The 17,074-nt window shown below is 43.3% G+C and overlaps 1 long non-coding RNA gene across 1 annotated transcript in view; it reads right to left on the bottom strand.

Moving 5' to 3' along the window:
* LOC119563779 overlaps nt 1–16,398 on the bottom strand; it is a 156,317-nt gene extending 139,919 nt beyond the window's left edge. The window contains exon 1 of the long non-coding RNA XR_006286007.1: nt 15,810–16,398. This is a non-coding gene — a long non-coding RNA (uncharacterized LOC119563779). The remainder of the gene's footprint in view (nt 1–15,809) is intronic.
* Nucleotides 16,399–17,074: the final 676 nt, after the last annotated feature.

Genomic DNA, 17,074 nt, shown 5'->3' with positions numbered 1-17,074 from the left:
TGTCACTGGGACATTTGCAAACAATCTCAGCCTCTCCTGCTGCCATGAAACTGTATCATTCTGACACAGACCTATTACTGACACGCCCTTTAAAGCCAACACCAGGACACTGACGCTTATGTTTGTGATTTAGAAGGCTTACTGAGCACTTTCTGAAATTAATGGTCCCAAGCAGTAAGCATGCCGAGATACCAATCCATTAAGGGCGCTGCTAGTGGGTCATTTTTTAAGAGGAACGGATGGAAACTCCGACGACAGCTGAATTGGTTGAGGTTTGTTTGGTTTTGAAGTACTGTGTAATGCAGTCAGCATCCCATCCCCTGATTGCTTTGTCCAGACCAGGACTTTGCTCTCTTGTGCTGCACACGGTGACTCCCTGGGGTGTGCCTCAAGCTATGGGCTAGAGCGCCAACAATTTCTGGACCAGATTCTTGGTGGGTGTAAAAACCAGTGCAGCTCCATGTACAGTAATGGATGACAAGAGGCTTAACTTGAATGATTTACACCCGCTGAGGATCTGGCTCTGGTTGACCAGCATCCTAAGTAACGTACGCACACTGTACACCCAAACGCTGCCGGGGTGTTTGATCTGGGGGTAACTGGTAGATCTGTTTATTTGTTAGTGAATTTTAAGTGCTTGTTAGAACAAGACACTCCTACTCCAAAGTTGAGGAGTATAGAAAAAGAAAAGAAAAAACCACCAACCCCCCAGCAAACCCAGATATACATACAACTGCTCACCAGATGTCTGTCTTTTCATACAAACCCATGTGAAAAATTAAAATCCATCAGTAGGAAAAATAATAAAAAGAGAAAATTCTGGAAACAAATATACAAGACAGAATCCCAGTTTCCAGGAGAATTTGAAGACTGAGGCTTCAAGGTTTGTCTAATTTCAAAGTGCTTAAAAGTCTTTTGTAAATATGCTGCGACTGGGATTTATTTTGAAGTTAACCGGACATGCTTCTGCAGTGTTTGTTTTCCTAGTCAAGGGCTGGAATGTTTCATGCCACCAAATCAGAGCAAGGGCTTGGGGATTCCAGGCAACATGGTGATGAACCGGATAGGGAGCTGTAGCTCACGAAAGCTTATGCTCAAATAAATTTGTTAGTCTCTAAGGTGCCACAAGTCCTCCTTTTCTTTCTGTGGATAGGGTTATGTGTACCGCTGCCCTCTGTTGGCTAGAATCAGAACTGCTCAAGCGTGCTCACATTCTCCTTTAGCTTAAGTGCCAGGGGTCTGTGCTTTTGGAGCACAAAATCGTGAGTTCTATTCCCACTTTCTCTATACAGTTTCAGTGGTGACACCTAAAAGATGTGTCTGGGTCTCGTATTCTAACGATTTAAGAGTTCCTTGAATGAAGGGCATAATACCTCAAAAACCGTGGTCCTGTCCAAAACAGCCTCTGACATGAACCACAATATGCTGTCAAGACAATAAAGAAACCGTCCCTATGGTAACTGGGAGCAAAAAAGCATTCCAACTGCAAAATAATTTGAAAGCCATTGTGCTGCTCAAAAAGGAACCAGTCATGACAAAGTTCCTAGATGGTCATGGATTTGTTACACTTATAGTCTGCCTCTTCCTTGGGTAGGAATCATTAAGAGTCTCATAAAAATAAAAAAAAAAAGCTTAGAAGTCCAGCAGGAGTGGACTGATCTAATATTTGAATCAGGCATCTCTGCTGCAGCAGAATCATCAGCCTTTCTGCATCAGAGCCAGTCTCCAAGCCAGCATTCTCATCTAGCTGATGCAGAAATTCTTGTTCTTTCATTTGTTTAATCCCATTTAGAGGATTTTAATGTCACTTTTACTAGTCTCTGTGCACACACAATTAACAGACTTTAGCTAGTAATGCTGCTGCTGGGATACTATCTGGCAACAGATGAAGTAATCACATAACTCCAGTTCTGGATCAGTTACATGGATTGCCCGGAGGCAGGAAGGTGCTTTAGTTTCAAGATGCACTTCTGAATCTCCAAATCCTTCAGAATCTCAGTCCATTTTCTCTTGCTCAACCTTGCTTTCCTAAATGCAATCTTAGACGATCTTGGGAGTCTCTAGACATGCCACCCTGGGGGGGCTTTACTTCAGACTCTATCTTCCCTGAAGCCTCCTGTCTAAAGATATTGAGACACTGCCATCCTTCCTTTCACTCCTTAAATGAAAGTGGGATTTTTGTCATAAATATACTCAGGAATGCCAGCTTCTATGGCTCATAAGTTATATGGTATTAGGCAATCCCAAACATTCAAAAGCGAGAGTCAGGTCCCCAAAATCATAAGACTGGTTTTAAAAAAGCACTAAATGATTTTAACATATAAAATGATATATATATATAAATAAGAGAGTCTTTATTTATGTAAGGGGACTGTTGCCCCCTTACTAACATTCAGTGGGGGTGTTTTAGTTGCTAGCTTCCAGTACTAAAAGGGGAAGGGTCGATGGGAAATCAGGACCCTGACACTGACAGCCCCCAGGAACAATGGGGAGAGGCCAATGCTCCAGGTCAGCCTGAACGACAGGGCAGGCAGGCTAATCAGAGTTAGGAGGCCAGGGAGGTTCCGGCCTCGTCCTCAGTATGAGCTGGATTTGCCTGGGTCAGGCAGAGTGGGGCTGAGCTAAGGAAAAAGCAGGGGTCCAAGCTGAGCTGGGGAGCATAGCTGGGCCAGATCCAGAGAGAGCAGATCCTGTCCTGGGAGCAGAGCTGGAGCCCCAAAGCCAGAGGCACAGCCCAGAGAGAGCAGACTTGCCCTGGGAGCAGAGCTGCAGCAACCAGAGGCAGAGGGGCCAAAGAAGCAGCCCAGGGAGCTGGAGGCAGAGCAGCAGCAGCGCTGAGACAGAGTGGTGGGGCTGGAGTAGTCTGGAGCTGGGTGTGGTGAGCAGCTGAGGAGAGTGAGGGGGACCCTGGGCAGCAGGTCCAGCACAGGGAGACGCCTCAGCCAAGAGGCTCTGCGGGCCAGGCTTGGATCGTAACCCCAACAGGGTGGGGGTGACACTGGGAAGAAGGGTCCTATCACTTAGAGCCTGAGAGCGTGTGGCCACCACCAGAGCAAGTGTCCAACCCACAGCATCCCTGCAGCACAGACAGGGCCTGAGCAGGAGGCCTGGGACTTACAAGGAACAGACTGTGACTGCCCGGACATTCCAGAGACACTGTTTGTGATGTTCCCTGCCACAGAGCGGGTTGATGTGTTTCCTTTAACCTTTCCCATTTTTCCTTATTCTTTTTAAAATTGTTGATTAAATAACTTGCATTTGCTTTAAATTGTATGTAATGGTCAGTGGGTCAGAGAAGTGCCCAGTGCAGAGAGAGTACCCCAAAGTGGGGACACCCTAGCCCCTGTCCTAGGTGACCACAGCAGGGTTGGGGGTCGAGCCCCCCAGGAATCCTGGGCCCAGCCTTATTGGGATTACGAAGACTCTGCCAGACAGGAGAGTGTAAGGGGAGTCCTCAAGGGCAGGGAGGCCACTGGGTAAAGGAAGTGGGAGCGAGAACTCAGATCCTTTCGCTAGCCCACTTCACCGGGGTAGTGCAGAAGCCAGGAAAGTTCCTCACAATAGCGGGACTATTCCCCTGCTTACATTTACCTTCTAACTTTGAGCTTTTAGGATTCAAGTTTAAAAGCTTTTCTCTGCAACTTTGAAGGCTAAAGCCTTACTCTTAAAGAAAGTGAAAGCTGAGATTCTCACATAAAATCATATGACTCCAGGAGCTGGGGTTTGATGTAAACAACAATACAATCATTGTAATTAGCAATGTTGAGCTACAAGTCAGTGAGCATCCCCTTTTCCTCTGACTCCCTGAAAAAGGAGGAAGAATGGAAGCAACTGACTCAGAGGTGTGCTTCTAAGTCCGAATGTTCTCTAGACCCACTGCTGGGACAGGGCACAGTCCCATGCCTCACTCAGAGACATGCACAACCACGGCCTAGCCCTAACCACAAAGTATACATTTCATGGTAAGTAAATAGGCTTGGTACAATTTGATATTTATAATTTTGACTGATATTGACCTTTGTTTTTTTTTTAAAAACAAAACAAAACCCTTTTCTTTACATGTGCACACCTGCGGAAAATTACAGAGGGATCAGACAATTATTTAATGACAGATTCTGAACTGCAAAAAGTTGCAGCTTCCTCACTGTTACAACACAAATCATCATCACTCCGTATCACAACATGCAAATAAGTGTCCTTAAATCAAACCAAGATGTTTTAAAGCAGCATTTTTCTTACTTTGCCTATCTGTAAAGGCGATGGAATTTGTTTTGTCTCTGTGTGTGTGTGTGTGTGTGTGTGTAGTTAAATTGATGTTTACCAACATTTACTGATAAAAATATCTTCCAAACCTAAATATAAAACATAACCTACTGTGTATTTCCAAGGTTTTTGAGTACATTTTGTTTTGGACTCCTTGATTTCCACAAAAAATGAGAAGCAACTCTATTGTGCAGCCTTAAGAAAACACTTGCTCAGGAGTCTTCAGACAGGCCATTTGAAGTACTCCATTACTGTTACTCCATAGAACTCCAGCTAGCATGCATACATGTTAATGTTAATAAGGGAATTGTTAGAGGCTTATCCATATCACTCAAGATAGATTACTGAAAATCTCAGTTTTCTAGTCTCCTAGCTCCACTGCATGTCTTTTATGAAAGTTCAAATTCTGAGACTCTACTTCTATCTATAGCTAAGACTAGGTGTCCCACTAAATGACTCTAGCAAAAAAGGAACTTCACTGATTCCTGTTTAGCAGCACAATGGCTTTCAAATTATTTTGCAGTTGAAATGCTTTTTTGCTCCCGTTTACCATAGGGACTGTTTCTTTATTATCTTGGCAGCATATCGTGGTTCATGTCAGAGGCTGTTTTGGGCAGGACCTCGCTTTTGTGGTATTATGCCCTTCATTCAAGGAACTCTTAAGTTGTCAGAATACCAGACCCAGACATATATTTTAGCTGTCACTTTTTCCTTAAACTGTTTTGTAAAGTGTCCTGTGATGTTTTGCAGGCATAGTATAATTCGGACTGATGGATTGAAACTAGCAGCCTGGGAAGCTGAGCACATGTCTAGTTATCCCTTTTATATTGGGTAATCTGTTCAAATCTAACCTAAAACACTGGTAGAAACTTTGCCTATTTAGGCCATAAGCTCTTTGGGCCAAGACTGTCATCCTCATTCCCATCTGTACACCTGGCACCTAGTACATTGCCAGTGCTATAGAAAATCCCAAATAAAATAAAACTATAAGTAAAAAAAAAAAAACAACAACAATTCCAGTAAAAACTTGAAGCCCCTTTTAAGATGAGACCCTTCTTGTGCTATACAAACACATAGTAAAATAGTGTTCCTCCCATGAGGAGCTGATAGTCTGAATAGACACCAAAAAGAGAAGTATGATCCTCTTTTTACAGATGGGGAAGTGGGGCACAGAAAGATTATTGGTCATGTTTTCAGAATTGCTGCTCACCCACCAGCCCCCTCTGTTCCCAACACAGAACACTTTTGGAAGTCTGGCCATAAGTGACTTGACCAAAGTCACAGAGCAAGTCTGTGGCAGAACCAAGAAATTAACTCAGATCTCCTGAATCTCAATCCATGGTCTTAACCACAGTAATATAACAATATCACATACCCTCTACATCTGTAGATCTCAAAGCAATTTACTAAAATGGTCAGGATCATAATCTCCCCTTTACAGATTGGGAAACTGAGGCAAATGGAGGCAAAGTGACTTGTCAAGGTCACTCAGGAAACCAGAAGCAGAGCCAGGAACTGAACACAGGTCTCCTGAGTCCCAGGCCAATTCTTGCCTGCCTGCCTATCTATATATATATGAATGGAGAGAAAATATCTTTCCGGGGTAGTTTGGAGTTTTATGTGCTTAGTATGACCTCCACTAAAAAGAAGTGTTCTGTGTTTTCTTTATAGATGCCATACCAGCATGGCACAATATACCGCCTAAATATATATTTAAAATATGTCAACTATGTCTTAATATACTAGGATGTTTGCAAATTATCTGATATTTTAAATATTTTATGCAACATCATATATTTCAGATAGACGCTTCATGCAACAAGTCTCACATGTAGCGTATGGATAATTTAGCATTACTCCACATGAGCGGTCACGAGGTGTACAGCAAAAAGCTGTACAAGCTTCTCAACTTCACAAGAATCTGCATTCACAAGGGTAAGGCAGCATGATGAAGAGCCTAGAAAAGGCACATCTCACAGGCCAGGCAGATGGGAACTGACAAGCACCGTGCATTTGCTTTAAAGAGTCATACCAGCTGTGCTGATTTGTCAGTCAGCCAGCCTCTATGAATATCCTACCCCTACTTCACTTTGCCTTTGCTTTCTAAGGGAGACTACCCATTCCCTTATGTAAATCAAGACAGAAAGGACTCTCAAATATAGATCCTCCCTCTTGATTTGCTTTATGGCTGATTGCTTTAAGCACTCCTCAGGCCACACTAAACAGACAGATAAATCAGGGCAACAGTAGGTATGTTCAGACGATACTTTAAAGCATCATCGTATTAAGCCACTCTCTGGTCCAGCTACCAACACAAGTATGTAATTAACCCAGAGACAGGTAGAGGGGGATATTGTTCAGTTGCTCAATATAAGTTATTCCATGGTGTGCTTGTTTGCAATTTAATTTACGCTCAGTCGCCTCATCTGAGAGAAAAATCCATTGTCAGGTCAAAATGCAACAGTTAAGTTTTCACACAGACTGTGTGCTCAATATCACACTCTGCCTTAGATAGTTCCATATTGTGAACCCCTTACTTGCAGCTGTTACTTACAAGAAACGTCTCGTTGCCTAACCTGCATGCCCTACGAATGCTTGTCTCAGCACTGACATGGGATTACTACCGCAAACACAAAGGCATTTCTAACATTTATATTGCAATACCACCCAGAGACTTCAACCCAGTTACTGCCCCATTGCACTAGGTACTGCACAAACATATAGTAAATGACAGTGCCTGTCCCAAAGAGCTCTTCTTACTAATTTTAGTAATTTAATTAAATGTGGTCTAGTTACTGGGGGCAAAATTCATCCCTGCATAGAGAACCTGAGAAAGACCCTGGGCCATGAACTACTTCAGACCCAGGGCACAAGTTTACATACACACAAACACTCACACACCCCCACCCACCCACCACAGGCAACTTGAGTTTGTTTAGGGCTGAAAGCGTGGTTTGCAGCTCAGCCCAGCTGGAAAAAGCTAGCGTCCAATGGGGTGCTCTTGCATAGTCCAATGCAAGCTTCATTGAAGTCTAACTGAAAGTAATTAGACTGACTGAGATGGCATGGACTCTTAACTGGATCATTAGAATGGTTAAAGGGGAGTTGCTGAGAGCTAACATTACTAAATGGAAGTACAAAGTTTTGTATTAACGGAAAGTCTCCCATGACCTGTCCTAGTCACAATGAGAAAGTTGTTAAAGTAGTGCCTGGGAGTGGAAAGACCCTGGGGACTGTGACAGAATAACACAGAATTTCAGCCCAAAGTGATTTTTAAGGGGACTATACCCACCCTGAAAATGGCCATTTACAGGCAACAGACATTTAACTTAAACCAATGGCCTGATCCTAGAATCCTTGTGTAATCCGTGCCAGATTCTGCGTTGTGCCTCTCAAGACATGATGCACAAAAGGCCCCAAGGAGACAACACAGGAGGCTTTAAGCCTCCCAGATTCTGGGCCATTGTGTCCAGTTCAGCTGTAGCGTAAGTTAAAGCAGCCATAAGGGTTTCCCTAACTTACAACAGCCTAGGCTGCCTATGGAATTGATCAGAGTCTATCCCCATCCCAGTCCTGTCCCACTCCTGGTATAGGGATAAGCTGCAAGGGGGTGCTCTATGCTGTCCCAGTGCTGGGGGAGTTACCCAGGGTGCCATTCTGCTTCTCACCCCATCCCATGGCCTCCATACACCCCTGGAATAGCCTAAAGGCTTCTGATTAAATGGGATTTTTGCGTGCTCAAGGAATGCCAATGGGTCTCCCAAACTGCATTACTGGGCACCAATGTAGAAAACAAAACTGGCACTCAAAATGTATTTTTTCATTGGTCTAGGAGGTAGACCCCATACAATTGTTATCTCATCAAATCAAGTTTGGGATTTGCATAAATGACCCCCATTAACCGAGAGTCAATGCTACTACATGCATCCGATGAAGTGGGTATTCACCCACAAAAGCTTATGCTCCAAAACATCTGTTAGTCTATAAGGTGCCACAGGACTCTTTGCCGCTGTTACTCAAGGGAAATTCACTGTCATAATCACTAAAATACACCCTCAAGGAAATCACAAGTTGAGGCAACATTCACATTATTTCACATGCTATGCCATCCCAAGGATGTATGGGGGGCGGGAGGGTCAAACCCTTGGCTTTTCCATAGTAAGATGAGGGCTTCACTCTACAAATTACTGATATGCCAGTGAAAGAGGTGCACCGTACAAAATTTCTTGCAAACGGATGCTCAAGGTTTCAAATTGAATCTCATAAAAACAGATAATAGAAGAGTATCACTCAAATTCATTGCTAGGATTGTCCTGAATGATTGCAGGTAGGATGCAGAGCATCTCAAGTATTCAGCAATATCATGGTAGTAATGAGAGAATTATAGCTATATTCCTATACTTCATTGATGTTATTAATAGAAAAGGTGTTCTACACCAAAGGAGTCAATAAATAAGACAACCCTCTCTGGACCAAGTATGGCAAAAATCAAATTTAAAATTACTAAGTGTAGAAGCACTAAGTGAGATGCATATTGGTAGACACTTACCTACCTAGTCTCACGTACATTATTCTTGAAGCATGTTAAAACATTCTTTAAGCACTCCAGAATTGCTAAGGTTTCCTTTATTTTCTTTCTCTCTCATAACCTCTAGTGCTAACCAGGGGAACTTTGTTTACACAAAAAGAAAAGGAGGACTTGTGGCACCTTAGAGACTAACCAATTTATTTGAGCATAAGCTTTCGTGAGCTGCAGCTCACTTCATCGGATGCATACTGTGGAAAATACAGAAGATGTTTGTTTTTATACACACAAATCATGAAAAAAATGGGTGTTTATCACTACAAAAGGTTTTCTCTCCCCCCACCCCACTCTCCTGCTGGTAATGGCTTATGTAAAGTGATCACTCTCCTTACAATGTGTATGATAATCAAGGTGGGCCATTTCCAGCACAAATCCAGGTTTTCTCCCTCCCCCCAAACAAACCCACTCTCCTGTTGGTAATAGCTTGGGTTTGTTTGGGGGTGTGTGTGCGGGGGGGAAGGAGAAAACCTGGATTTGTGCTGGAAATGGCCCACCTTGATTATCATACACATTGTAAGGAGAGTGATCACTTTACATAAGCCATTACCAGCAGGAGAGTGGGGTCGGGGGAGAGAAAACCTTTTGTAGTGAAACACCCATTTTTTCATGATTTGTGTGTATAAAAACAAACATCTTCTGTATTTTCCACAGTATGCATCCGATGAAGTGAGCTGTAGCTCACGAAAGCTTATGCTCAAATAAATTGGTTAGTTTCTAAGGTGCCACAAGTACTCCTTTTCTTTTTGCGAATACAGACTAACATGCTGTTACTCTGAAACCTTTGTTTACACAGCAAGCATAGCCAATGAATTCTTATCTACAGTGTGATGGTAAACTAAGGGTACCCAATTCTATTTGTGCATCTGACCTTTAAAATTAAAAACAAGTTGATTAAGGTTAATGAGTCAATTAATTTTGCACCTGGTTTCAGGACTAGTGGGTAACATTCTGTGCTTTTTGTCCTAGGCAATAAATAAACGGACCCAAGGCTATTCCTAAAAAGAACAGAGGAATGAGAATGGATAAACTGGCTTAGGAAAAAGTACTGCTATCCCTACCTCTCTCAAATCTGGAACCATACCCAAATCACAGCTTTTCAGAACATTCCGATGATGGTTTTTTGTTTGTTTTTAAATCACTATTATTTCCAGTACCCAGCCAGCCCACACCTGAAAATGCAAAAAAAGGTGAGAGAAAAGCTGTTCCATCTCCAGCCATGTCAGAAATCTCATGAGAAAGTATATTTTCTTTAGTTTTGCAGTCCTTTTCTACTGGTTTATATGGCCAGATTCTCATCTCGAGAAAATTGGCATAGTTCTATGACCTTAATGGGGCTATGATAAGTTCTACCATCTGAGGATCTGGCTTATAATATTCCTGTAGTTTGGAAAAGCATTAGAAAAATTGGCTTGTATCAAAATAGAGAGGTAGTGGTATTACAACACTGTCTCAAATCCCAGCTGCCATAGCCCCACCAGTGCTACGCATTGTTCAAATAGATAATAAACACTCCCAGCCCTACAGAGCTTACAGGACAGGAGTCATGTAGCAGGTCAGCGGCAGTGCTGGGATTAGAGCCTGCCTTGTGCCCTAGACCATTCCAACTCTGGCACTTTGCCCATTGCTACTGCAGACTGCATATTGTAATGAACAAGACCCTCTTTATTCCAAAGTACAGAAGCATAGAAATCAAAGTGGGAAAGAAAAGGATTAAAAAAATAAAGAGAAAAAGAAAAAAGTGCTAATGAATTAAACGAGCAAGCAAGAACTAAACAATGCCATGTCCTTTTAACATATATTTGCATGAGGGGTCTGAGCCAACATCTACTGAATTAAACTGAAGGACTTTAATGGCCATTAGATCAGGCCCAAACTGCAGATGGAAGCAACTCTCTTCTAGGAAATCCAGAATTCCATTAATTTCCAAATGCTGTCCGAGTGCACAGCATATGAATAATTTCTGAAATCTTATGGACTCGCCTCACTCATCTCCATGAGCCATTCACATTAAGACAGCTGCACGAAACCTTTCATTTCAGTGACATATAAAAAACTCACCTCCTGCTCAAAACAGATTTGCAAATACAGTAACAGTCTTAAAGTACCAGTATTGCAGACTTAAATTTTACTAGGACTAATAGCTAAATCAATAAAGCAATTTTAATTTGATTCCCTTGGAATAAATATTACAAATCATTGTCATGGACAGGCTGTAGTTCTTGCTTGGTTTTTTTTTTTTAAATTACTTAATCCTTTAAAAAAGGAGACTTATATTTGATGGGTGACTATTCATAAATGAGCATGCAGCCTTGGACAAAACAGTTATGCAGGAGGCTAATTTATAAATGCATCTTATGTTAGATAGAAATCGGAGTTGCAAATGATGTTAATGCATTCAGAAATATAGAAGACTTAGGAATCCTATTTCTTAAAGTATCACCGTACAAAAGGCATTATGGGGTTCCATGTTGATCTCAGTGACATTCTGAACAGATTTGCTTTAAAACTGTTCTCATTATCAGCCTTGTACATTTAACCTGTAACCTAAGCAAGGTTCTACCCTTCTCATACTCATAACCAGCAGCCCTCACCAACCTGAGGTGTATTAGAGGGTAGGGGAGTGCAGCAGAGTTTGTCAGCTCTAGTGAAGAATAAAGAAATCTTTGCCAAGCAACTAAGCTGACTGACCTATAGAACGGTAGGGAAGTAATTGGAACTGCTGATTGACAAAAACATGAATGTCTGATTCACAAGAAGTGGGCTAGATTTGTCACAATCTTCTACTGTGGCAACAGCAACATGGAAGATGAAAGACATACCTCTCACCAGCTGGTGGAAACACAAATTGGAATCCAGAATATAGAGCTGATACCAGCCTAGGCAAAACCCCCCTAAAACTCTGAATGTCCCTGAAGCTAGGGATGCAAAAGTTTAAACAGTTAACTAACAGGCAATCTTATTGGTTTCGGTTCACAACTAAACCCCGCTGCCAGCCGGAGCCCAGGAGTCTGCTGCTGCCGCCGCCTCAAGGGGCGGCATCCAGGAGGGATCCCTGGGCACGGGGGGTGCTGCAGCGGGGATTCCCGTGCGCGGGGGGGGGGGGGGGGGGCAGCACCCCCCGCGCCCATAGTTCCCCAGTTAAATGTTTAACCATGTAACTGATACAATTTTAATCGGTTACATGGTTATTTTTTTTAAACCGCTATTTACATCCCTACCTGAGGCCAGTATATCCAGGGGCTTATCATACCTATATTTAGACCCATGACAGGTGTATCCCACATCATTCCCTCACCTAGTAGTTTGGCCAGAATTGACTTGTGCAGCAGCCTCCAGTGCTGCCCAAATCTCAAGGTAAAAAGTTGATTAACTCTCACAGGAGACTTGACTAAGAGGGAATATTAAACCTGTAAGTGAACAATTGCTTCACTGAAAAGTTTCTCTCTTGTTCCACATCAGACTGTTCTTGGATGGGGCGGGGGAGAGGTGTCTCTGAATTCTCTATCTTCATGCCTCAGAATGTTCAGCACACAGTCAACTTGTGGAACGCATTGCCAGAGGATGTTGTGACGGCCAAAACTATAACAGGGTTCAAAAAAGAACTAGATAATTTCATGGAGGGTATGTCCATCAATGGCTATTAGCCAGGATGGTCAGGGATGCAACCCCATGCTCTTAGTGTCCCAAGCCTCTGTTTGTCAGAAACTGGGAGTGGATGACATGGGACGGATCACTCTATGATTGCCTATTCTGTTCATTCCCTCAGTGGCCAATGCCAGGTGCTTCAGTCAGAAGACAGGATATTTGGCTAGATGGACCATTGCTCTGACCCCGTATGGCCATTCTTATGTTCTTCCTTTTCTTATATCTAGACTTGCATCATACAGAGTGTGGTTCACAAGAACTCTCCAGCTGTTTTCACTAGAAAGCTAAAAGAGAGAGAACCACACAATTTGTTAAAGCCAATATTTAAAAAGGCCAACATTTCTACCACTGATCTACCTTCTGCAGTTCTCTCTAGTTGGATTATCTGAGACAAAAGATAAACAGGAAAGAATATAACTTTGTAGAAGGTCAAAGCACAAGTTGCTGGAATTGTGACTCACAAAATAGAACAATTCAGTGTCCTCCCCTCCTACTCACTTTAGAATTGTATCTGCCTGTGTCATTGCACTGCAAGATTACTTCCCATTGGCTCCACATGCTGCACTTGGCCAACGTAACCAGAGCCTAATCATGGTTCATGTGTTTTTCAGGATGTTCAGTCATGGTGAGGGATATTAGCACAGGAATACGAGATCTTTCCTCTCATCCCTCTTTTGGTAGTCCCCCCCCCCCGTCCCCCCGCCTTCTCAGAGAGAGAGAGAGAGAGAAATGGAATTGGTTCTTCCTGGGATCTCATGCTGCTTCTCTTCATTTAATGCCTAACAAGGTTCAGTGCATAAAGTTTCCTTATGTCACAAATGGGGTGGAGCAAGCCCCTTTGTGTGAGGAGAGCACGTCAGAAGAATAGCAAATAATTTTGTTTAGTTAAAATAATAATACTATTTAGCATTTATATCGCTTTCCCACACCCCCTCAGAGCTCCCAAGCACTGTAATGAGGCCAGCAAACATCATTTATAAAAAAGGCAAGTGAGGTGCAGAAAGGCACCACCATTTCTTGAAGACTGTATGGTGAATAAGCTGTAGAACAATAAATGGAACTCAGCGATCCTGACCCCCAGCCCCATACCCTGTCCATTGGGCCAGGCTGTCCCCCGCAAGCAAAGGCAAAGCAAAAGTGGGAAAAAACAAACAAAACTCCACCCCAGAGAGGACACTTAGAGACATGATCTCTAGATCAGGATCCATTACGGGGTTTGACACGAATGGTCTCAAAATTGTGGGGTGAAATTCCCATCCAAATGTTGTACAGTTTAGTCAGCATTCAAAATCTGGCCCATTATTAAGGCAAATTGGAGATGTGCACTCGGTCCTGTCTGATAAAAAAAGAGGCTTGGGTTGTTGTAGTGGAGGAGACGTAAAGACTGTCGGTTGTTCACAGCCTGAATGTTAAGTACGTTGTACAATAAAGGAGCAGGTGCAGGTATCTGTGCTCAGCATATCCTTCTACTCCATTTCTGGGCTGTGAACAGCAGTTTATTCTACCCAATTTATTTATTCTACCATTCATCTATCCTTCCCTACAGGGACACACACACATTTCCTCTTTCTCCTCATCATTACAAGGAGAAGAGAAGACAAACAGCGAATCTCACATAACAAGCAGCAAAAGAATACTGCACAAAGGGAAACTTTCTGTATCATTTTTTCCTTTACATGTTCCTGTCTAATGCTGAGCCCATTCATCTGTCCTGAGACTCTCTCCATCTGTCACCCCATCTTTCTCTAACATTCAACAGCATAATTCCAAAGCAGAGCTACTCTATTTACTGAGAGCCAGAACGTGCATTAGTGAATTCATCCAACTGAAATGTGCCGTTAAATAATAGTAAGTAGACTAATGTAATGGTGAGCACACAAGGCCATTATTGAAGTTAATGATCTGTTTGCATTACCACTTTGAAGTTAACATAACTGTAATATTGAGGAAACTGAAGAACACAGAGTAACTTGGCTCTGAATGTCTAGAGCTGAATTTTTGCCATGCATCTTATAACACCCATTTATTTAAACAACTGGACCATTATGAAAGGCCATAGCACTGTACTAGCATGTTAGACAAGACTATTGGCTTTGGGGATTCATTCAGCCCTCAGCAGGAAGTAGTGCGTAAGATGCACCATGCCAGGAGTAGCTCTAGGAAGTGATGCTAAGCACGGTACAGAGCAGTAGACAGTCCCTACCCCAAAGGGCTTCGGGTATGTCTACCCCATAGCTGAAAGTGAGCCTCCCAGCCTGGGTATTCAGACTCACGTTAAAACACTAAAAATAGCCGTTTGGACGTTGTGTTGAGTGCTAGCCACTCCAGCTGGAACTGGGGAGGTGGGCTTGAGCTCGGGTGGCTAACCTGAGCCTCTGCCAGGGCAGTAATGTCCACAGAGCTATTTTTAGCATGAGGCTCACTAGCACAAGTCTGTCTACATGGGCTGGGAGGCTCGTTGCAAGCTGCAGTGCAGACACACCCTTACAATCTAACTAGCCAAGACAAACACAGGGTAGGGGAAGGGCTAGAACGCACAGGAAGAGTTGACAATGTGATGGCAGCAAATGCCACATTAGCGCCACAGGTTTTTCCTGTTTAATAGGGGGGGGGGGGAGGGGGTACTTAGGAGGGGTCAACCAGTTGGAATGGGAAAGTAAGAGGGGTAACAGGGACAGAGCAGGGAGTGGAAGAGAAGGAGGAGGCAGTTAGAGCAAACAGCCAGTCAGCACAAGGCACAGAGAGTCCAGTCAAACCTGTAAAATGTTCCTCAAATCGTCAAAGGTCTTTGCTTTAGCTGCTTCTGCGCCTACCTGCTCTCTGCAGTTTTAACCCAAAGTCACAGGAGAGTAGAGGTCACCGCCACCTGGGTCCTGTTGCCCCCAGAGTTGGGGGGGGCTCTCCCCTGGGTCCTGAGGTTTGCTGGGAAAGGGGGGGCAGCCCTGACTGGTCACTATTTTTCCCCCCTCCCCCAGTGCAGCAGTTTTTGCTTTGCTATATTACAGTAAGAGAATAAGTACAACCTCAGTTAAATGCTCACATGCTATGGTTGTGAGTGCAGTACAAACACCTAGGCCTAGTCTACACCTAAAACTTAGGTTGACATAGCTACGTTGCATAGTTAAGCTGACCTAAGCCCCAGTGTAGACACCACTAGGTCGATGGAAGAATTTGTCTGTCAGCTTAGCTACTGCCTCTTGAGGGGTTGGATTTACTACAGCAACAGAAAAACCCTTTCCATTACGGTATAATAAGTATTTACACTACAGTGACACAGCTTAGACAGGAGAAGAATAAGGAAATAAATTCTACTCACAGTGAAAACAGGTACAGCCCCTTTAGCCTCAATAGAGTTATGCCAGCTTACAGCACAGCTGAATTAGCCCTCATCCAGGGGTGCTTTCACCAGCTGTCCCCTTTTACTGCAACTAGCCTGGGGAAGTTTTCTCCCATTCTGCCAATAATCATTTAGTTCTGTGTCTGGTGGTTTCTTGTTATGGCTCCAGCCAGGTCATTCGTTGCCTCTCTCCTTCCAGGGCAACAAAAAGAGTCTGATGTCCCAGGGAGTCTTATGTGCCCAGCAAAGGGTCAGTAGTCCTAGGCTCCCACAAGGTCTTGACCCCTTTTCTCTAAAGTCCTTACTATCCCCTCTGCTGGGGATGGCAGGGGATCCCAAGCCCACCCAATTCTCTGGGTTTTAGCCCAGGGATCCTGTATGAAGCAGTTGAAACCAGTTCCTCCCAATCCTTTGTTGCTTCCTTTCTTATCTCTCCTTTAAGCTTTTCCCAGACTCACCATCTGAATCTCCCACTCTGGAAGTCCAGTTCCTGAGTATCTTCTTACCAGACTGTTGCTAAAGGAGTCCTTTCTTAGGAAACCCTCATCTCTCTAGTAGCTACAGCTGTGCTTTGATCTGCAGTCTTTATATCCCCCCAGCTGTTACCAGTCCAGCAATTAGCCTCAGCTAAGGCAACAGCTAGTTTCCCAGTTAACCCCTTAGTGGCTGGAGTAGCACGGGGAATACACCCCATGTCAGGCCCATTGAGGGTTTTGGAGGATAAGTGACACAGAGCCAGATTTTCACTGGTACTTTCATGCCAAAAGATTCAGACAGGCACCTTCTGGGATTTTTAAAAGCACCCAAGCAGGTTAGGCACCTAAGTCCCATTGTAATCATTGGGAGTTAGGTGCCTAAGGCTTTTGAAAATCCAGTTAAGCACCTATCTGCATGTTGAAGTGCCTAAATATTTTCAAAATTCCCTAAATGACTTAAGGGGCTAAATGCCATTGATTTTCAATGATACTCTCAGTTGCCAATGTCTCTTTTGAAAATGGGATTTAGGTGCCCAAATCACATAGACACTTTAAAAAAAATTTACCCTAAATCTCTTCAATTATTTTGAAAATGTTTACCAACGGAAGATTGATCACTCAATAATTGCCCTGTTCTGTTCACTTTCCCTGAAGCATCTGACATTAGCCATTGTCAGAAGACAGGATACTGGGCTAGATGGACCATTGGTCTGACTTCATATGGACATTCTTATGTTCTTACATAGACAGAGAGAGACTATGAGTGTT

The sequence above is a fragment of the Chelonia mydas genome, chromosome 15 (assembly GCF_015237465.2).
Source record: "Chelonia mydas isolate rCheMyd1 chromosome 15, rCheMyd1.pri.v2, whole genome shotgun sequence".
Lineage (NCBI taxonomy): Eukaryota > Metazoa > Chordata > Testudines > Cheloniidae > Chelonia > Chelonia mydas.
This window is presented reverse-complemented; position numbering and strand designations above follow the sequence as displayed.